Raw genomic sequence first — 23,977 nt, 5'->3', positions numbered from 1 at the left:
GTTTAGCATTCAGATCTATGAAGTAGCACAGAGAGCTAAAATGTGGCGAATGAAGCCCTAGAAAAAAAAACATTATTGATCAGTGCTTTTCGACAAACTCTAAGCGGTGCATAGCAGTGCACATGTAATACACATTAAAGTAAAAGGCAAAAACAAGCACATCAACCCAGTAAAACGAAGAGTAAAACTAAACTGTAACATAAGAAGGCCAAAGCAAAAGCTGAAAAAAGCAGCGTTCTGTCTGAAGGTAAAAGGAGCAATTTGTTGCCAATTGCTGAAAATGTGGTGAAGGTGGTTTTCACACCTTCCTAGTGTAAGGCTACAAGGCAGTACAAGTCAGCGGCAGATTTGAGTAAAATAAATATTCAGTAAATGGGACTTTACATATGCATGACTCCGTGGGGCGATGATTTCTCTACTGATCACTGCTGGTGACAGCTGTGTGAAGAGCAGGTGAAACAAAGACACTAAACACGATCCCCGCTACACTCGGCTAAGGAAATGATGGCATTACGTGTAATTGTAGCATCTGTTGGCTTTGCTGTCACACGTGGAAGCAGAATGCATCTTAAAAAAAAGGCGCACAGAAAAAATGAATTATGAATTCGAAAAGAGGTATGGAGCAGGTGCTGGGAGAGATCTCCATCCGCCACAGGCTTTCTCGATTTGCCTGGTTAGTCTTTTTTTAAATGGGCGACCTGCCTATAAAACATTGATATTACATGAATTCCACATAAGAGTTTTCATTGTTAGCCAACAATCTATTCAGCCCTTCTGGTGTATTGAGTTATTGGTTAGAAAATAACATCTTCAGCAAGCTTAACTTAAGCAAACCACACAAGGATATTAATTGCTACAACGTTATTAAACAGATCAGATTTATAAACAGAACACTTTTAACATGTGTCTTTTCACATTTGTACATCTGCTAAAGTTCAGAAATGCACTGAAGAAAATTAGAAGATGATTTAAGAATGAATTAAAGTGGATTACTGTATGTAGCTTCCTGACGATACAGTTAGTATTGCTTCTTTTTGGAATAGGAATAGGCAAAATAATTATTTTTTCCAGTCCCAGGCAGGATATTAAACACCAAATCAAATTTACAGATGAAATGTTATTTTTTATATGGGGCAAGGTAACATGTAGCGACTGCAACACGAAGATCTCTGCGACCTCTGCTCTGCGGAGAGGTCAGGAGTCGATTTCCCAGTTCATAACTCACAGCGGCGCCTGGCGTTATCTCCGCTCGTGGTAGACTGTGTTCAGGGTGTCTCCCCATCCACAGGGGATTTGATAAAAAAGGCCCTTGACACAAACCACACAATTCACTGGAAAGAAGGCACCTTACTGCTCCCTTATCTTTCCAGTGAAGAGACACTACATATGCGAGGAACATTAGCAAACAGAAAGGATCTTTTTCCATGCTTCTTAAAGGATTTAGGATTACACTAACTAATCTTAGCCTTCTCAACATGCAGAATCAGTCAGGAGAGGAGTAATCCAGACATATTAGGGACCCCTTTGGGTCTCATCATTGAATTAGAAAACATCACTGCAAGACAGATATCGACCTAATGAACTTTTCTAAAAAGTGTCACATTCAAAAAGAACACATTTAGTGTTTAGAAACCCTTAGCCACTGATGCTGAAACCTTCTCAGTCTCACAGTACAGTAGATTAAGTTGTAAAAATGAAGATTTAGTAGAAAATGGGAAAAATCTATAGCAGGACTACCCACACCTAGTCCTGAGGTGCCACAATACCAGTGCTTAAAGATCTAATTGAATCGTTGGTTTAATTGAAACTGTTCAGCAGATTTTCCTAGCTCTTAGGTGCGGTTGATTTAAAGAGATCTATAAAAACCTGCAGGAATGCAGGCCTTGTGGAGTGGAGTTATAAACCCTTCTTAATAAAGCACCCACAGATATTCTACTGTACTGAGTTTTCATTACAGTTAGGATTAACATGAACACTCTGTAAGCATAGCTGTTGTTTAGTAGTATACAGAATAAATCAGATTTATATGAAACTGCTATTTACACACTTAATCTAATGCATTATCACTCCCATTCTAGATATTTAAATATCTGTCTTTATATAGCACATATTCTAGTGGAAGCCACATAATATGCTGTATTTACCTCAATTTTAAGAAGTAGGAGATAACAAAAGCTGCATTTCTCAGCCAACAGTTTTAGAAGATAAGATTCAAAACAGCTACAGTTTTTTAAAAGGAATTTTACTAACACTAGAACCCAAACTGCACCTCATCTGTTTTTACTGTCAATCCTCTAGGTTAGTGCTTAAAAAAGCCCTGACAGCGTCCTTCATCTAAAAATCATCATCTTTTATTCATACAAGCAACATGAATTTTATTGCTCTTGAAACAAAGCACTTAACCCGTTAAGCACAGAACTTTCAACCGCTGGAATAAATTATTAATGCCTGTATCATCTAAACATGTATTATTAACAAAAGGGTTGCTTACAGTCATCACTAAAATCTTGCTGATAGCCATGTCACCGAATCTCAGTTTTGATTTTAAAAACTCCACGCCTGTCCAACACCAACATTAACAGGACACTCAATTCTTAGAGACACTGTCTGACAAAAAGACTAAGAAATCAACATAACATTTCTTTTAATCAGGCACTTTTTCTTTAAAGTTTTCACAGTGAAAGGATGGGTTTGGCTAATCTGATCAGCAGTGAGTGTTGTTCTGCTGTTCTCAGTACTGGCAGACAGCAAGAGTAATGCCTGACAAAATTAAAGACTCACATTTGAGTACAGCACAGCCAGTGTGCTCAGTATAATATTCTCCACATGGTGCGTGATGCAAATAGGTGCGGTTTAACTCTATAGACTGCACATCGTGTGGAACCACAGAACAGCAGTTGTAGGTCAAACAGCCATCACTTGAGGATCAGGAGGAGGAACAGCACCTATTTTTAGTACCATTCCCATAAATAATTTAATTAAAAATGTAAATCTCTTTCTTTGAACATTTGCATTATTGTCTGCAAATGAATTAATTAAAGAAATTGGTCTCTTCCAAGAAGCTGGAGGGGTAGGCAGAACACCCCTGCCATACGCAAACACATTCCACTAGACTTAAGAAACAACAGCTGTTACGAGTCGTAACGGCTCAGAGCAGTCAAAAGATGCCTTTCTGTGGCTCTGAAGCTCCAGCTCTGTTTATTTGCAGCATGTCAAGTCTTGTCACGCCATATTGCCAGCATACTTCCTGTGAAAGGCTGCCATTGGAAGGAAAGGGTTAAAGTTAACAAGCCATGTTTGTCTGGGTACATCAGACAAAAGCTCATGTGCTTGTACAGGACTAGAAGTCACCACCTGCTTCAGGTGTAAAGAAAGATGTGAATTCACATCACCTCTTAACTTTAGCTATTCCATTCTTCATGCATGACAAAAGAAACAGATGTGGGACAGTGTCATTAATGGACAAGTGTGTTTTGTTATGTAATCTTATACTAAAGAAATGCTTCAGTGTGCCACAGCATCATGGTGAGGCAATAAGACTGCTAAATAGCCAACCTGCAGCTCCTTTAGCAAATCACCCGTAATGGCTACATGGACACACAGTTTTCACTGTATTCATCATACTGCACTACTTGGACAGAATACATTGCATACACCCCGGACACATTGCAGCTTTATTCATATTGAGTATTTTCCGAGTTTATTTTATTCAATTTCTATTGTACTATTATGTATTATGTAACCTTCTTTTGTAACTTTAATTTTGTGATTTTACCCCCCGGTGAGCTCGCAGGAAAGAAATTTAATTGCCAGCAACTACTGCTGCATGCTGTATGGTAGCACGCTGCATTTGATAAACTTTGATTTGATTTGAACCTTTCGATAGATGGCTGGTATGATTCATCACAAGACTAACATGGCCAAAACCACACTAATTAACTCGTGAGCCTAAGTGTACAGCTTGGATTCTAAACACCAGTAGCTATAAGATCAACGTGATTTGAATGTCTAGGGTTGAAGAATTATTTAAAATGGCAGTCCACCGAGGCCTTTACAATCTGACTGATGTTTACAGCTCGATTCTCTGTCAACCAGTTGAAAACGAGATATTTGGAAATAACTGTTTTCTACCAGATTGAGTCCTATGACACACTGGACACAGGGTGGGGAAACGGGGCTGACACACACAGAGGGATTCTCACACTCCCTGTGCTTGCTCATGCAGCCTTTAGAGTGTGATGTGGCTTTTGGATGTGCAGTCCTGCTGGTCCTTGGGACAATGAGCCATCACTTCTATTCTACAGGACACAGGGACTGATGCTGAGCTTCTGTAGGAAGAGCCAGATGAATATCCTCACTCATTTTAGAAAGCCATTTTCACATCTAGTGAAATCACAAAAAAAGCAGTTGGAATATGAGCCATTACCGAATCGCAGAGCAGTAAAATTGCATATCTATCTTCCTTATGTCAAGCAGACTGCATAAAGTTACGAGTTGTTAGACCTGTTAGAAGGTGCACATGGTCAAACGCTATACTCAAGGTGTTTGTTATTTCAATTTTACAGTCTTGCAGCTTCACAAATTGTAAACACAGGTGTTCTTCATGCCAGGAAAGACCCTTTTTAAAACTAAGGGCTCGATCTTGTCCTCAAACCGACACACTCATTAAGAACCAGCCCTCAATGTAGTTTTGTTTTTAGAGAAAGACTATGGATGAAAAAGGAGCTAATTTTTGTATCTCAAAAGCATTTGAGGTTCTATAATTCAATAACTGAAATTGACTATTTGCCACTGAAACAGAACTTAATAATATGCTACGTTTTATTCAGGATACCAACAGTACTGTTTTTCATAATGTCCTGGACCCTCTCATCTTCAGACTGCTAAAGAAGTGTCTATGTGTAATGTGCACTGTGTGTGTGTGTGTCTCACCTTGAAGAATTCCTGACAGCCCCCAAGCAATCACTAGCAAAAATCTCTCTTCCACATTGCTCTGCTAGCGTAAGGCAACAGTAATTTCCTCTTCTAATCAAGCAGTTTACATGCAATAGGCACAACAGCCCGTACTGTAAAAAGCCAAATGATGCTAAAATACATTTGGTTTGTCACCTATTTATCTTCTGCCCTCCTACAGAAACACAGCCACAAGTATGACTTATGGGGGCATCAATATCTGCTGAATAAAAAAAAGTGCAAATGATGTGCCCTGCTTTAAAGCTCATCATAAAATTAAATGATAGTTCCGAGGGTGAAAGCAAAAGAAAAGAAAAAAGTTGCTGTCTTTACTCTGGCAGCAGGTGGCTATAAATAAAAGTATATTTAATGTATCGCCGCACTCAGTGGAGCCAGGAAACAGTATGTTATTGCTTAGCTTTCAGTGGGTCTGCCACAAGTTCAATGAAGTGATAACTGATCCTTCATGTGAATTTATGTTAACTGTCTCCTTACAAAGTCGCGGCCTCAGCACTGTAAATAGTGAACAATCCTTTTGACATTGCTATTCTGCCGATAAAACTGTCACCCAGAAGCTTTCTGCCTGATGTGCCTTAAGGACAGTGGAAACAAACCATTAAGTTATCAGGTTTCGGGTGGACGTTCATTCTGTGGAGCTCAGTCTCTCCGCCAGCACACTCATCTTCTGTGAGAGCAAAAAAAAAAAAACAAGAAACAAAAAAAAAAAGGTATCGCAGGCCTCACATTTCCCTGCTTAAAAAAAGGCCAGAGTGGCATTGTTTTACACAGAGGAATCAATAGAGGCCTTGTTGTTCCTGGCCCTATCTTTACAAACAGCAGGCTTGACTGATTGACTGGTTGTGGTCTGCAGAATGATACACAGGAAGGGGTCAAAGACACATAAGCAGGAGATAACCTTTTAAAAAATTACCCCCCTATTTAAAATACCCATGATTCCCCGCCACAGATCATTAATCATTGAGAAAGCCATTGAAGGCCCTGTCATGTGACTTAATATATGAAGTTGAAATTTCTCTAGAGCCGCAACCTTTGACTTTAGGGGTCAATGAGGGACATCACGTCATCACGGGGGAGAACTGCCAGCCTTTGAACTAGAAAAAGCTGAACAACCCAAGGAATAATGGCTACAATATAGGTAATAAATTGTCTACCCTAACATGAAAGTTATCAAAGCCGAAGGGTTCTTGCTTTGCATAGTTTTAAACAATGTCTTCCCATAATCCAATCTGGTTACACTTACTGATTTAACAGTTGATATAACAGTTAAATATTACCATTAGACAAATTTAGCAGACTGTTAAAATAATAAGAATAACTGCCACATTTAGGTGCAGTTTAAAATGCATGAAGGTATCACCTCTATCAAACTGAAGTGAAGAAGTGACATGTCACAAAAGCACAAAAGCTACAAAATCTATCCTGAATTCCAAGCTGGGCTTTTTTAATTGAAAATAACGTCTCAGAATTGTGTCTCATGGTATTGAGAAAAGAACACCAATGAATGAACTAATGCAGTTTTATATTTTTTGAAACCTCCGGATTTGAAGGGGGGCCCAGCCATGAAGCATCACTGTAATACAAGTCACACAGTGGCAGGTGGTGTCAGCTTTGGATTTCATGTGGAAAAGGTACATATTTTACTGCAAACAACAGCACATGCTGAATCATTTTATGAGGTTCTGTTTGACAAGTGCTTACAATGTGGAAGAATAAAATCCTGAATAAGCTCGTTAGTATCAGAACATTACAACAGTTACAAACAAAAGGCAGTCTTTTGGCCCATCTAAATGCACTTTCACTTGTGTCCTCTGGTTCATGTTTCACTTCTCACTGAGGAATTCTGCTGGGTTGGCACTATTGGTGCCTTGTAGGATTTTGTAAACTGAGATCAGAAACCCTATCAATCTCTGTTCAAGACTATTGCTGTTGCTTCTCTCTGAACTGAATTTGGTGATGACCGAAATTGAAAACGATATTCTAAATGAGTCCTTACTAGTGCAGAAGCATGCTTACGAGCCAGAATTTAATTATGAACCACAGTGCTAATCCACCCCTTTATTATTGAGCCTCCTAATGAAAGTGTTTAATAAATCAGTGAGCAGTGAAGAATATGTGAATTGCAATAACCTCAATTGTCAGCCCAGAGTGTTGATTTGATCTTTTCAATTTATGGTGACTGTGCTTGACTGATGTTCCCACAGACAAGGACTCCCAGATTCATGAGAAGGAAGGACATTTCTCAAGAGACTGAGATACAGAGCAACAGGGGGATGGTAAACAGCCTTAATACAAGATTACCAGGCAAATTAGCTAGAAAGGAAGGGTTAAGAACTGTTTTCACCTTCACAAATGGCCTGTAATGCAGTACATTAGGCTTCGCTCTAGAGTCTAGACTACAAATTTTGTAGCTTAATACTATAAAACATTTTGTTTCTAATTTCTCAGTTCAATTCCCTTCTATCACCTATAGCCACTTTAATAAAATGGCTCATTCTTATGATGTCAAGTTCATGCAAATAATTAAAAACCAGTATGCAACCAGCAGCTCAATATATATGGTGACCAGTAGTCAGTGACAGCAAGTTAAGGCTTATGAACAGCGATAATTGCAGGACAACTGGACCAGGAAAACAAATGGAAATACAAGGGATAGAACAAACAGGAGAGACCAACTGCACAAAAAGAATTGTTGGGAAGGAAGGTGCAACACAACGCTGACTACCCTGGAGCCGTGTATCTCATATTTTTATAGATACAAAATACCCTTAAACATCCGACTGAAAGTGGCCCTTAAGTCATCTGCTGTAATTTGCCACTTGCTCAGCACGTGGAGCATGCCGTTAGCCTCTCAGCAGCCAGACTCTACCCATGGGAACGGCCACAGCCTTTTGGTCTCTTTGAAAACCTGGACGCTGGGGAGGACGGGGTGCAGAACCAGTGAGGCTGCCGCCAGGTCAAAGGGCACGGAGGCGTGCGCCCCTTTCAGTCAGAGCCCCAACACGGAGACGCTGATCCTAGTTGACAGTGATGGCCAGATACTCCCATCGGCCATTAAAACGCCGCCTAGCATCACATCAGCATACTCAGTTGCTCCACTCAGAAGCCTGAAAGCACATCACTGCAACTCCCAAAGACACACAGACGAAGAGGCTGTTGAAGGCAATATTCTCAGGAACACTGCTAGTGAGCTCCACAGCACCAATACGCTCTGTCTCCCCCGGGACACGGGATGGAGAGTGAATAAGAGGCACTTCGTCACCCTGAGAGTTGTGGGAGTATGAAAAAGGCAATCCCGTCATGCTGCAGCTCTAATACTGTGGCTGCTTTCAAGGAATACCTAGATCGACTGACTACTACCAAATAGGCTAGATGGGCTGAAAGGGTCCTCTCCTCTTTCTACACCACGGTAGCTGACAGGCTCCTGGCCATCACAGTTGAAGACCTGATTCTGGTTTCATGCTGGCATAATCATCACATGTTCCACATCAAACAAATTCAAAGACCTTGAGTTTAAGATGAAAAGCAGGACTAAATTAGTGGTTTTCTCATGGGTCCTGATTAATACTAGCAACAATGAACAACCGCAAATATTAATCTGTCCGCACAACACAAGGCTGAGAACACAGTGTGCTAAAGGGTCCAGCATTCGTAGTCGCTGGAAGGCGATCCATGGCAAACGCTCTCTGTATGCACATGGCTGAGCTGGGCACCCGCAGGTCTGCAACAGGGATCCATGGAGAGATTCAAGACCATTTAAATTTAAATGGGAGGAAATATATAATAAAGACAGAGTTCAGAGGGAGCATAGATAAGAAAAGAACCCAACTGCAAAACAAATGTCAAAGGACCAGAAAATTAAGTGCTTACATCACAACACCAGTATTATCAGGAACAAAATACTGTGCGAGTATGCTGTTATGAGGTAACTGGGGTGAGGAACAGAGTACACTACAGATCCAATAGAGCTTTCAGGCAAGGATGCTAGCCTAGATCAACCAAGGGTTTCAGAATCTACACGGGTCACACAAGAAACATTCAAATGGCATAATATTAGGGGCAACAACAAGTAACAGATTCAGATATGAATTCTAATGCAGTCTTATATCATGAAAACAGGGAGGCCTGCGCAAAGGAAGAAGCAGTTATGTTTTCAGACGATTGTCCAGTTGATTTGTCATGTATGCTCCAATACAAAGATATTTTGTATCATAACTGAGTAAGGAAAATGGAAGCAAGTTAATGTGAGAAAGGGACATTTTCAAATATATTCTGAATTCCAAAAGAGGTTTACAGTTTCAGGAAAGCAGACTTTGAAGGGATGATACCTAGAAGGGGAAAGATAGTTATGATATCAGGAGAGAATGCATGGCAGCAGCTTAAAGACATTCTGCTTGAATTACAGGATAGTTCCATCCCAAGAGCAAGCAAATGAAAGGCTAGAAAGCAGTGGCCCAAATGGATTAATCAATTAAGAGAACTACTGTATATGGAGAAAAGAAGCACTTTACATGAAAGAAAAGGAGAATAATAAATTACAAAGCATTGGTAAAAATAGGAAACTAGAAAAGTCACAAGAGGATGAAGCAAAATCTCTTTGAAAAACATTTAAAATTTTACTCCGGTGAAGAAATCAACCACAAACCTCAGTCTGAGAAAAATGTTTATATTAGTACAGAACAAGTTAGTAGACTGTCTATAAAAGTGTAGTAAAACTGTGCAGATAAAAACAGGAGAAGTAGCACTGAAGAAGTTGTAAAAAAGAAATGAAATAAAAAGAAAATAGAAAAAGATTTAGAGCGGGACAAACACCAGGCAGATGACATTTAATCTAAGCAAGTGCAGAGGGTTACATGGAAGCAGCAAAAATACAGACTATAAATATGAAATGGGAAACTGAGCCTGAAGAAGCTACTTATAAAAAACATTTAGTTGTTTATGTTGACATTTTCATCTTCTAGACACTGTGGGGAAGCAATAAAAGCAAGCAGAATGTTAGAATACACTGCATAGTTCAAAGAATTTAAAACAAAGAATGTTATGTTACACCTGTAGGTAATGCTGCTCTGGAACCAGTCCAGAAGTACGACCAAGTTTTTAGTTTTGAACAGAGAAGACTAACAGCAGACAACATTCGCACCGCATTCAAAATCCTTCAAGGCTTTGACGGACTTAATCCAGTGGGCTTCTTCAGGCTCAAAGGTGTAACACGACCCACAGCACACACGTGGACACTAAGGGGAAGAATGTGAAACTGGAGGACAGGAGACACTTGTTAACACAAAGGGTTTGGGCAGTCTGAGACAATGCTCCCCAGCCTTTATTCTTAAAACCAGCACTTCTTTCAAGGAATAGCTGGATGAGATCTTTGGATCAATCAGCAGCTAGAAACCAAATGAGTTGCATCAGCCGAACAGCCTCCGTCCATTAGTAAACTACTAGTAAAACAACCGGCAAGTCTGAAAACTGTAAACCCAGATCAACTGTGCATTAAGATGGTAAATGAGAATGCTAAGCAAGTTATATTGATAGAAAAGGGCTAAACAGTCTTGGCTTAAATAACAGCAGCAGGTTATACAGGACTGTTTTACTTGCATGTAAAATAGCATAAATGATTTGCTTCAAGACAATGGTCAAGATGTGTGAGTTCTGAAAAATATCCACTTCAAATGTAACTACCACAGGAGACAAGGTACAACAGTGGAGCAAACTAGTACAATTTTATACAGCAAGAATAGACGAATGAGAAAATCTAAATTCAACGCTACAGAGATTCATACATTAAATAAACAGGAACTTCTAAGCACTAGCATACGTTTATTAAGAAGAAGAACAGCTATCATCAGTAATAATAAAACTGTGCAACATATATCGAAGTTGTGCTCAAGAAGACATTGTTGTGGTACTGTAGGTATTATTGGGGAGCTTAATTTTTTTTTCGATGCAACACAATGAAAACAACTCCCAGGCTATCACATTATTTGATCATTCTCTTCACACCCGTCAAATTAAACCTGTAGCCTGCCAGAAGTGGCACAGATAGGCATTAAACTTTAATGAGATTTAATGGCTGCTGCCTTCTCTCTTGAGCACTAGGGCCCTGTTTATGAACGTCTCATTTCCTAGGACTTGACCTTTCTTCTTCCTCTTCATCTCCTCTTCACACGTGAGCGAGAAGCCTGTCTTCTTCATACACTTACAGCTGGTTTGCGTTAGGACACCAGGAGCCAGGAGGCCAAGAGAAAGTAAGTGCCAACTTGAAATTATGTCAAAATCAATCCTGGCTGATTCTCCACAGACCCCTGAAACATTAATTCATCTGTGCTAAGAGACTTACTGCTGATTCTATCAAAGGAACACTGCAAGAGGCAAAAAATGTATTATGGTAATAGTCCACTGTCCACATTTAGAGACTAATTTAATTAACTTACTTCCAAAATTACATTAGGCTTTAGGTCAAATTATCTCCGTCCCCAGTGGATTCATAAAAATAAAATCCACAACTGTAATGATAACATTAATACTGTTTTACACTCTAGAGAGGAAAGAAACGATTTTCTTATGAATGGGACATTACACTAATTTTATTTACCTTCCATGCATGTCCTAGACAGGGAAAAAAAACTTGCTTGCTGCATACTTGAAGATTAATACACGGATATGATTGCCCTCAACTCTCATTCGACACAGGGATTCCGGGCAGCCCGAGAGTTAACAAGGGAGCCCAGCACGATGGAGAAGGAGAAGGCAGGACGGGGGTCCCAGCGGCAGAGGAGAACACAATGTGTGCTGGGGAACACAGGCAAGCAAAGGAGCAACCCTGAAGAGCGGTAAGAAGCTCTGTTTTTAAACAGCAATGTGAAAGCCTGGCGCTGAGGGCTTTGGGGGACTTCGGGACTGGCAGTCTCCCTGCTGCTGCTTGCCAGTCTCCATCAAGGAACCACAAACGTCTTTTTCAGACCCGCTGTCTGGAGCTGCTCACAGAAGAGGAAGGGTTCTATGTGACGCCTCGGCCCAGCGGTTCCCTCTTGTGGTAAAGCACCGCAAGCGCTGCGTCTAGGCGCGCAGGGATCCGCCAGTATAGAGACGGAAACCACCAGGGGGGGTCAGGCACGGTGCAGAAGAGCTTCCCTTTCTGCTGAGCCTTTAACCCTTTCCGTCCCACAGCCCTCCCCGCAGGCACTGGCCTCGCAGAGCAAAGCGAACTGGTGCCGTACCGGTCTGCGAAAAAACCAGGAGGCTAAACGGAAGGCAGGATCATTTACTTGGTGTTTACAACTCGGAATAATTCCTCATTATCATGCTAATAATGTGAAATTACAAAAAAACTCCCTTTTCCCTTAAAAAGACATCTAACAAAGAAAAGGGGAGCATAAATTATATGGCCTACCTTCTAGAAATCTGCTTGAAAAGGGAGACACATTCCTTGCATGAGATACGATGATAAGATCAGTTTTGATAGGTTATTATTTGATACCTGTATGCTAAACTTGAATTTAAAGAAGAATGCTGTGCACAGAGAGATGCATAAAAGGATCCTGCACATATTATTCCTTTCATACACCTTTCTGATTCCGTTATCACTGTTTATCACGGAGATACGCTGTGGTCACAGCAGGGGGTTGAAGACGAGCCTCCATTTATTGTATTTCAGAGCAGCAGCTTCTAGAAAGAGGTGTAACTGCCAGAAGCAAATCAATCGCTCAGACATTCGATGAAGGTTAGAACTTAATGTGCAACAAAAAAGAAAAGAAAATGAAATTGAATATTAAATGAAGCTGCTTCCAAATGAGTACAACACCTGCAGCTGTTTCTGGCATAATTATATAAAACAGACAAGGAAAACAAAAAGCGCAAAAGGCCTGAAAAGCAGCAAAAAAATAGATCCCTTTCGTATGATCAAGTGCTCAAAGCTGAATTTCATTCCTTTAAAGGCCATGTGCATAGCCTAGCATCATCAGCTGTGGAGCATTCACTTGCAAGGTACAAGAAAAAGCACTTAATGCAGAGCGATATCAGGGAAGGCACCTACGATCTCAGGCAGCAGAGCACCATTTTAATTCAAATATCTGTTAGCAATACCCAGTTAACGGAAAGGTCAGTTACTTTTGAGCAGGCGCTGTATTGGAACACACCCATTCGTCTGTCTGTGATCAGGAAGCCAGTCACCTATAAGTAAGCGTCGCATCAACGTGCTGCCGATCCTGCAACCACGGCGCACAAGCCCCAGCCTCACACAGCCACCCGGGGGGGGCCCAGACACCAGCCTCAGGGAGAGGCGAGCATGGGCAGAGCATGCAAACTCCACACAGAGCCCCATTCAGCATCACTGCCAGAACCCAAGAGCTGCAAGGCTGCAGAGCTCATTGCTAAATTAGCTAATTGCTGATACATCAGATAGTGAAACATGCTTAGCATCTATGAACATGAAATGAATTGCAATTCAGGTGTATTTTAGGACTGCACTGTAGACTTACTATGAAGTTAATGGCTTATTTGACTTGGTTAAGAGTCAAGATCACTCAGGATAATACTGTTCCTTGGAGTCTTAATTCAAAAGACTCTTTCAGGCTCTACAGAGCAGAGGGAGGGGCTGCAGAAGTGAAAATCGAATGAAGGCTCTGCTTCATAGTGAAGAGAGAAGAAAGTGACCTACTTGTCAGGTCACCATGTGGCACCACAATTAAAAAACAAGCTGTAATTAGAGTAAAAATGAAAGGAGCACTAAGTCATTCCCATTCTGCTTTTGTTTTTTAAATCTTTAAAGGTTGTCTCTCTGTTCAGCAAAAGGCCAACTGCAGCCTGCAGAGAGCAAGTGCAGCTAACCACTGCTCTAACTGCAAGACAGAGATAAAGATTCTTATCAACAGGGCTCAGGTTCAACTCTGCACTACAATGGAAATGTTGCAACCCCACTGGTGATGACTCCAAGGAAGATAAGACAAACGGATCTTTAGAAGGAAGAAAACCGCTTTGTAATAAACCAGCATCAAATTGCATTCAGATGAAAAGGTCCTTATCAAGAGAAAGCTTCATCTGCTTTTTATTGAATCTGAGGTGGTAATTACTGAATGCATTTCACAGCAGAATGAATGAACACTTTACACAAACAGGACAGCAACAATATTTAGTGTGCATAAACACATACTATCCAAAACTTGTGTGATATAAAAACTACTGAATATTGCATATTAGGACTCAAAATACATTTTTCATCCAATTTTACTGATTTATCACAGGAACAGGCCTACCTTCACAGTTAATTTATACAGTTCTAAATCACCTAATTATTTTGTCTAGTTAATATACTGACTCCATGCTACAGGCTTTTCTATTGATTTTCTATGGACCACACAGATTAAACCAACATCAGCTGTAAACATGAGACAAGATACTTCAAGTCCAGGCTCAAGTCTCAAAGTATTATCAATTAAATCATCAATACCTTTAATGCTCCATTTCTGGCTTCACCCTGTAAACACTAGGTACAGTAGGTGCTGTTCTTGCCAGGCTTGGCGAGTGTGTTTCATGTCTTTCATGTCGTAAGTAAAACAACTGTTTGCCATCTCTGGTTCAACCCTTAAATGGTTAAACTCTTACCTTGCAGGTCTAGAATTATTTCTCTTAGTGGCTTCAATTCTGAGGAAGGGTTGCTTGCCCTGGTGGTCCATAGATGGCAATATGGGACCCTCTGCACAAGTTTTCCTCTGTACTTTTATTAAAATACTAAAATGACATGTTCTCAATAACCATGCCTATGCAGATGTTACTCAAGTCATGTATGTCTCTGTATCCACACTAAACCTGACACTGTGGCTGCAGTCTCAGCTCCCTCCAATTGCTATTCTCATAAAAAATTGTCATCCAAGATTTTATATTACCTCTATTTTTTTTAAGACTGAGGTTTTCTGTAACACTGACAATGGAGTGTACTGTGTTTGGTATTGAATCCAAAATGGAATATTTGGGGGTGAACTGCAGCAAAACAAATGATCCATGTGTTTGTTTTTTTCTAGGATGGATTATTTGAAAGCCCTACTGGAAACTACACTTATAACTGAACTCTGGCAACTAGAATCCAGAGTCAGTTGCATGCATGTGATCTGACCACTCCTGTCTTGGGGCCCTTGCACTGGTTTCCTGTCAGTTTTTGAGATGGTTTTTAAAGCCTTCTGCTGCAGTACAAGGCTCCACATGGCTTGGCCCCCTCTTGGGACATGTCATCTTTTTGCCCCTCTCCCCGTGAGCTCCGTGCGGCTGATGGAGGCTCACCCTGTTCCCACTGCCAGAACACACCCGGTGAGGGACAGTCTTTCTTGCTGCTGTGCCACATTGGGTGTTTGTCTAGCCTAGACATATTTTGCAGGCAGAAAGGTTTTTTGTGTCATTTTAATCCTTGGCACCTTCTGTCACCTTGGCTTTGCATTTTTCTCTAGTTTTATTTTGTGTAAAGTGCATTTTAAACATTGTAAAGTGCTTTGAGGTTATGACTTTTAAAACTACTGTATAAAATAAAGTTTATTATTATGACGGGTGTAGAAATGCGAAACTAGCAGCCATTCTACCTTAGCTCTTCAGCGCACAGGTTTTGGACATGAAACCTCCGTAGAGACTCTTAAAGATAAAACTGTAACCATTATCACAAAAAAAGAAAGTAATAATTCTTTGAAGATGGTGACATGACCTAACAGAACAAAAGGTCTTTGTATTTATCGAACTACAGCATAACAAAGGGATCAGTTAAGCAGGACACAGTACTCCACTTTCCTGCTGTGTAGCTGGCACTGGGATAAGCAGAGTCCTGACTGTAATGCGATGTAGATCTAGTCAGTGTGGCCTGAGAGATGTGAAGAACTGCTGCCATCGGCTCCCTGAACCACACAGGTGTGCACACTCAGGTGATTGTGCATCACTACAATCCCAGAAGCAGTCCACACTCACACCAGCTGCTTGGACTCGGGGACTAAGTGGGAAAGTGGGAGTCTGATCAAGTGTTCCCACTGAGAGCTGGTGTGTGGGGAGTGTACTGGCGCACTCTGGCTGCCGTCACATCATCCAGGTGGGGCTACACACTGGTGTTGGTGGAGGGGATCCCCATTACCTGTAAAGTGCTTTGAGTGGAGTGTCCAGAAAAGCGCTATAGAAGTGTAAGGATTATTATAAGTGTCTCTTCTGTTTCAGCTGCCAACTCATCATCCTTTTTCAGCTGGCAGTGACCCTACCTGTAACATTAGCACATTTACAAATACAGTTTCGCAACCTAAATCCACCCAATATTGAATACGGTAGTTGTCTCTGGATATAATAAAATAATGAAAGCTGGTAAAAAGGGATGTGAAATGCACTCATCACAGATGTGAATGGAAATGTTTACTTGCAGGTTGTAAAAATTATAAAATATGCTGTGATTCCCATTGGGCACATTTACAAAACCACCAGTCTCAATTCAGCACAGGTGCAAAGGTTTTCTTTGGCAAGCCTGTTTCTGAATGAGGAAACTACATTAACTGGAAGCTTTAAAAAGCTGCATATATACTGTATCTAACAAGTCATTAGGTGGTCAAACGCATGTACCAACCTAAGTGTTCCAACACTACAAAAATAGTGAAAGGTCTTTTGCAGGCAGCTAGATTGAACTTGAGTGAAATGCTACTTTCACAAACCCTGTAGTCTGCCTAATTTCAATTATTTTCAAGGGGAGACTGCCATCACTATATGTAAAAATATAAAAAAACATTTGCTGCTGTAAGTCCCTTCCATTGGGCTTTTTTTGAGTAGGCTATCTTTAAAAATCATGAACATCTAGGTGACAGCAGAAGTAGGCAGTGTTATGAATGTCTGTAACCCACGGCAACACTCAGGGCATCCTCCGTGATGTTAAAGGCGGGTGCTGAATTCAGGCGCATGTGGCATTTAGAACAATCTCTTCATAAATGAGAAACGATGCAAGTGTCATTGCAGTGAATTACATGAAAATGAAACTGTCTCTCAGGTCATGGGTGAGTGAGGCGTGTGAAAGTGAAAGAGAAAAAGCATTTACTCTGCTCAGACCCCTGATCTGCTATGATTGATGATTCTCATTGGGTTTTTCAGCTTTTACTTTCATATCCCATTACCCCCCCCCCCACCAGACAAATACACATAGTTTTCAGTCTGCAGCTCATGACTGACAAAATTACAAAGCTGACAGAAACAATTAACAATGTGTGAATGACTGTACTGAGATTAGTGTACAATGAAGTCTCCATATCATTAAAGAGGTGCACACTATCCTGTAGAGTCATTTTATTGTCTAATTATGCCCTATGTAGCACCACTGGGTCAGCCACATGGAAAAACAGGAACATTTCTAAGACTCCATAAAACACAGATTTGCAAGGTGCAAATAGGTTATAAAAGTTAATGCAAGCAGTAAAACATCTTTATAAATGTTCCATTTTATAAAGGCAAATTTCATGTTGAAATAATCGGTGCCTAAAAAGCTTCTCTTGCTTTGTTGAAGAGCAGTATAGTATTTTTAAGAGAGCAGGGCCTGGAAGAAATTTAGAAAGTTTGCATAATTTTGATTCTCTCAACCACTCTGCCAGATGCCAGTTTAGCTGGTGCTAATCTGACCTACAATACATAGGAGCAAAAGGTATTGCTTAATAAAGGGGGAGGCATCTGACCTTCCCGCCCTTGTTGTCTCTGGAGCATGTGTGCGTGAGGCATTTGCAATCTGGGTTTATAACAGCCTGTCCCAGAACAGTCTCTGCCCTTCTGTAATAACGGCCTGCTGCTGAAATAAAGACATCTGACTTGCCATTGCTAGAGGAAACCCATACATACTGTCTTAAGCGTAGAGCAAGCTGTGGGATTCATCTGAATACCTGATGAACATAAAAAAAAACACTTGAAAAGAAAACAAGGCATGCACTTGTCACTGTTTTTAACATACAAGTATTATTGCTGCTTATTTATCAGTACAGCTGACAGACTACGAAATATTTTATGCAAAATATGCGATTTTTGAGCTCATACATTAATCTATTTAAAGATATCCTGCTCACCTCCATTGATGATTTGGGTCATAATATTCTACGGAAGAAACCCGGCAGACAAGAATGGAAAGTAAAGTGTAGCACAAGCCACAACACATCACAAGCAAAACCTCATGAGATCTGACGATGCAGGTGATGTTTCACACAGACATGAAAATAACCTTCACCGGCTCCACAAAAAACAATGTCTTTCTGAAACAAGCAGATGCCATTTTTTAGAATCTTACAATTTCCAAAGAAAAATAAAAAGTATATAATGGGGGAATTAAAACTTTGCTAAGAGCATAAACCTAATTAACGAAGTGGAACTGCACAGTTTTATATGTTCATGTGTTAATCATCTTTCTGACTCAAGCAATGGACACTCTTGAGTGCTGCCATGCCCTCAGACTCCAAGCAGCCTCACTGTTCTGTGCACTTGGCTTTGATCACAACTTTATTCTGACCGTGAAAAAAAAACTTAGAACTAATTTCTTCGCAGGCATCCACACAAAAAACAAAAAAAGCATGTTACATATTTAAGAACCTAAATGAAATACACTTTTACATTACTGTCCGAATGACATTCCTCCTCAACACCCTGACGACCACATCTTACCTTTGTAAGCACTCATGTCTATATATTGCTTCAGGGATCAATGTCCCCTTGGCCAGCTGACCATGCCTGCTTCACAGTCGGGCCAGGATGAGCGATGCCCCACTGCCCTCGAGTCGCTCCTCGGCCCGGTGACTGGCAGGAACCCCAGAGAAAGAGCCTCAGAGTTTCTTGTTCCGCACTTCCAGCGACAGTCTTGGAGAAACAGCTATGGTGACTTCAAAAAACCTGTCCACTCTTAGAGAGTCATATGGAAGCAGGTTCCAGGATAATAAGGAAGCAAAAATAAATGAAAACACCTCAAAAGCAGAACCAGACGACAAGCCCACAGCTCTGTGGTGTAAAAACCTCTCACTGCTGAAAAAAACCCCATCATTCCCCACTTCTCTTTCATATCCAAAAAAGAGAATGACTCACACAACGGGCAGTTCTTGTGCATTTCTGAAGCCCTACAAAACATTGATCTGTGAGCATTTTCACACAGTACAGCCCCAACGGCTTCACCAGAGCTGAAAACGGAGATCTTCATTTTATGCAAATCCGATACACAAGGTCGAAATTCATTTTTTTTTGTTAAAGGGCTCTTTTTTCGACATAAGCAGACTCAATTATTTTTTTCAAAATAACTTAAAGATAATAGGCCAGGTGTTAACTTGTTATTTGTTTAGGTTCCAGAATATTTTAAAAGGCTCGACATCTGCAGGTAGAAATTTACATCAATTAAATTTAAGACAGTTCTTTCATGACAATGAACGCACTACGCAGAACAATCTTTCCATGTTTCAGAGATTTCATTTCTCAAAAGGTAACATGGGTACAAAAAAGACAAGCTATTTATATAGTATATTTTATGGTAGCAGGTTTTACACAAATCTGACGGTTAAAGTAGATAAACAATTCAAAATGCCGTTGCATAACATTGGCAACATATATGACTTGACAGAAGTACACAAGTGTTATGCAACGGAACTCAATCGGACACTCATTATTTATCCATTGTTTGTACAATTGGTGCTATTCGATATGCATATAAAATAATGTTCAGATTTACTCATACATTATTCCTTCCTGTCTTGGAAAAGGATGCCCACTGAGCTCATGTTTTAAAAGGTGGTTGTATCCTTTTTACCAAAGCAAAACATCAGTTAATGATTATTTTATGTTGTTGTTCCCCGTTTTGAATTTCTTTTTTCAAGATGCTGGCCCGCTCCATAAAATGTACTATTTTGTGCTCCATACCAAGTTCCTGAAGACGGGAAACAACTTCAAAGATTAACAGACTTTCCTTTGAGCTAAAACCTAAACAGAAGATGGTATTTACACTTGTTGCTGTATTTATAATCCTTATCTTAGCATTTACATGGAGTTATCTAGATATTAGAAGTTGGGCAGGACTGCGTTTCAATAAAGGTCCAGCTTCCTGGTGAACACACAGCCTGGAACACTTAACTCGCTGTTGACAATCCCTAGGCCCTGCTCCAGCTCTGAAGCCACACAACAGAAAAACAGATCTGAGTCAGAGACAGCTTGCCTCCAATCAATAGCAGGGTTTTTCATGAGCATTCTTGGGGTTAAGCGTGGTCTGTGCCAGTCAGACCACACTGCACGGTATGAGAAGCCACACAAATGGAGGCTCTGTTCTCCCAGCCCTCTCCAGCACAAGCACTGAACCAGGAAAACAACAGCGTTCTCTCTCGTCAACGAGCGGCTCCCTTTTCCATATAATAAGGTGAGACGGCACAATTTGCTTTTTTTAATTAGATGATAAACCTGCACATCTGTGATCTCAGGAAACAAAACCTTGTTTTCTTTACTGTAGGTCACCCGTTGTCTCGCATGCCTGACAACTGCTGTGCTTAGTGTTGACTCTTTCTGCATTAGGGGGTCAAAAGCCAGACAACCTCCAGGCCTGGGGATGCAGATCAACCCCTGGGGACCTGCAGCTCACTGGCTCCAGGGGAGGAGATCAATTCTGCTTGGTCAGAAATGGAAAACCAGGCATCCCCTTGGTCAACTGCTGTAAGATTTAAAAACCTTGCCATAGGTAGAAATGATCATCATTATCAACAATACTGCAAATACTGTATTTTGAGACACTGATGAATCAATGCTTGATGCTGCTCGATGTTTAGTTTTGGAAAAAAAGAATATAGTTGCAACACGAGCGTAAATCCATTGACGGAGGAAAGGAGAGATTCACAAAACGTTTGAGTTCTATACATAGCATAGGTGTGTTCAATCCCCCACCCTTCCTCTCACAGTAAAGAAACCTTCAGCTTCAAAACTGCTTACATTCCTAAACATTCAACAGGCAGGGCTAACAAATAGACATGTTTGTGTTCACCACTTAAGGATTATCCAGCCCTCTGATGATGTTAATCCCCCACTCTGCTCAGGCTATAGGACCTGAAATATCCCTTTTAAAGCTGTGCAAATAGTTGGTGGCCACTTTTTAATTCCTGTATTGAAAGCAAAGGAGACAAAGCAGAAGTTACATATTTTCTAAGATTTCTCCTTTTCTCCCACCTGAACATTGTGTCCTGATGTCTATGTATTTTTTTTTACGTGCGCTTAATGATGAATCAGATAATTTCACCTGAATTTCCTAACATTTTAATTTCGTGCACATTATTGGGTGGAGTTTATAATAACGCTAAGAAATAAATAAAATAAAGATCAGTACAAATTCTGTGCTGTCAGGATATCAGGGCACATGGCAAAGGAAGTTTACAATGTCTGTCCCCCCCAGCCTTCATAATTAATTTAAGGCAAAACAGTAACGGTATATTCCTTAGTTCAAGGCATTTCTTCAGATAAGTTGCACAGCATGAATCAGCTTCTTTCCCCAGAGAAAACGGAGTCAAACGTGTTTTAGAATACCATTTTAACTGCAAGCACATAATAAAGAAAATGCAGTGTTTCAAATACACAGATTTCAAACTTTGCAATATAAATGATTTGGTTCACTGACACTAGTTTATCTCAAAATATAAATGTAAACAGAACTATAATTCCACTTAATTTCTTTTTTCAAATTCCCAGCATTTTCTGGCCAGCAGTACACTGAATATTGCTCCTGAAAAAGGAAACTAAATTAAAAAAAAACTAAAATTTATCTAAATATATCCAGATAACCTTTTGAACACAATTTCCTCTTTTGTGTGTGACAGCATGCAGGAGGCCACCCCTGCTCTAGCACAGGACAGCAGCACAGGACAGGGATGGTCTCAGCCTATACAGTATGGATGTGTCATTAGAATCCCAAAACACACAGCACCTCGGGACTCTTTCAGAGGACGTACAGAGATGACGACAGTCACCCGCTCACTCCAGAGTGGATGGGCCCTGTGGGACATGTCTGGGACAAAGGGATGAAGCTCACAGCTCATCTAGGTGTCGTCTCCCTGCCTCTGCCTGCTGGGTGGGAGAACCTCACAGAGCACGAGAAACACCAGGGAAGAAAGGCCAGAGCTTTCCAGTGCTGGAGCAATGTCAGGACTGAGGCCTTTGTTGACACATCCAAGAGCAATAAAACCTCATGCTCCAACTCCCTCAGCCCCCTGCCCCCATCGCCTTCTGCATGTTATAGCATAACCTTCTGCCCACACCACCAGAGACTAATAACCCTGGCGCCCTGCCGAAGCCACTGTCTCCTGCCTAATTCCCTCTGCCCTGGAGCCATTGCTTTCCGTCTAAGAGTCTTTTTAGAACAAAAAAAAAAATGCTGGTTAGGTTTTGAATTTTTTTATTTCACTTTTTAGGGCAGCTCCGTCAGCTCCTTGGAAAATGACGACAGCTCTGAGGCGCGCAGCCAGGCCCGGCAGTGCGGCAGGATTTAAGGGCTGCCGCTGGAGACTCTGCCCGTCTCGTGAGGCACTTTCACCCCCCGCCTCCCGCTGCTCTCCCCCGCACGCTCTCCTCTTTCTCACCCGGCCCCAGCCTTCTTCTACACAGGTCCCTGCTTCTCACTTAATTCTACCCAACACACGTGAGAGACACACAGCTAATTCCAGGCCTGTCTTTTTTCCATATCTCTTCAGCAGCAAGCAGCAAGCTGTGAAACACTTTGTGGGTGACAGATTGTGTTTTCAAGTGAAATGGTGTCGCTTATTTAAGGCACAGGGTGAAAATGATTATTCCAAGACATGAAAATCACGTGCACTCTTAATACCTAGGTGATATGCAGACAAAATGTAAAGGTTACCCTTAGAAAAATAAAATTCCAGCTTTTTGGCCCCCATACCGTTTGTTTATACTTCCCCTAAGGGACAGATACAGAGAACCCAGGCAATGTCTTAACAGCTTTTGGTCAATAGGTGGCACAGTGTTGATTCGATTCACTCTTTTCATCAAGTGTGAACAAACAGACTGTGCATTTAATGGTCTACATACCGTGCACGCACTCAGGTCTTCTGTCCTGCTTATTACAATGAGAGACTGCCTCGATTGTTTCAGTGAAGATCGTTGTGTATCTCCCGGATATTCTTGAAACCTAAACCCTATCCTTCAGAATGCTCAGCCACTAAAAGCGTTGTTTTAATCCCACTGTTGTAGCAAAACAGCAGAATACCTTGTATTTTTAACTTAAACGTATGACCACCAGGAGGTCCCATTCAGATTTTCATTTCAGCCTTAAGCAAGAACTACAGGCTGGTGGCATCATGTTTTTAAGAACCTAAAAGACAATGAGGGTAGGCAGACTTTTAATACGCTTGCATTCTTCTACAGCACCATGGAAAATACTTCACGCCTGTGAAAACCACTGTGATTTTAAATGTATGCAGTTTTGACAAGACCTTGATTTCACGTACAATAAGGAAACTCTCACAGCACAGTGGTCCACAGGTAAGAATACCACTCACTGGTCCACCCACACCACGTCCAGATGCGACACCATCTCCCTTCTCTGTCCAGAACTAATCAGGCCAAGCCTTGCTGAAATTCTGAGGCTCCTTTTAAGATGGTATGGCTGCTTTTGCACAAACAAATGCACGCTGACAATAGCAGTATAGTCTGCTGATCTGTTCCAATGGCACTCTGAGGGTAAACATGTATGACATGAATATGCTACTTTTTGCTTTTTTTGTAGATACATTTGTCTTTGCCCTATAAAGAGTACGCAATGTATATATGCAAGGTAAATGGAGGATTATCACCTCTCTAATAAGAAGATACTGTTGATTGAGACCCAGCCCTGCTTAAACCTTGTAGGAATCCTATTAAAGCATAAGGCACAGATTAGACAGGGAGGACTGCTTTAAGTGAGACTAGAAGGTGTATTACTTTACCACATGCTTTTAGCAATAGTTCATTCAGCAGCAATGTTTTAATCAAAGTGCTGAATACAGCCATGCTAAATACCTCTGAGTCA

At 40.9% G+C, this 23,977-nt stretch overlaps 1 protein-coding gene and 1 long non-coding RNA gene across 3 annotated transcripts in view; one reads left to right on the top strand and one right to left on the bottom strand.

Moving 5' to 3' along the window:
* gse1b (Gse1 coiled-coil protein b) overlaps window positions 1-23,977 on the bottom strand; it is a 265,129-nt gene that overhangs the window by 149,029 nt on the left and 92,123 nt on the right. The window lies entirely within an intron of this gene.
* On the top strand, window positions 20,058-22,846 carry LOC148644196 (uncharacterized). Its single transcript, XR_015928746.1, has 3 exons — window positions 20,058-20,335; window positions 20,488-20,650; window positions 22,368-22,846. It is a non-coding gene; the product is annotated as an uncharacterized LOC148644196 (long non-coding RNA).

This window comes from Lepisosteus platostomus, chromosome 20 (genome assembly GCF_059453375.1).
Source record: "Lepisosteus platostomus isolate fLepPlt1 chromosome 20, fLepPlt1.hap1, whole genome shotgun sequence".
Classification (NCBI taxonomy): domain Eukaryota; kingdom Metazoa; phylum Chordata; class Actinopteri; order Semionotiformes; family Lepisosteidae; genus Lepisosteus; species Lepisosteus platostomus.
Note: the sequence above shows the minus strand (reverse complement) of the source record. Positions and strands in the feature narration are given on the sequence as shown.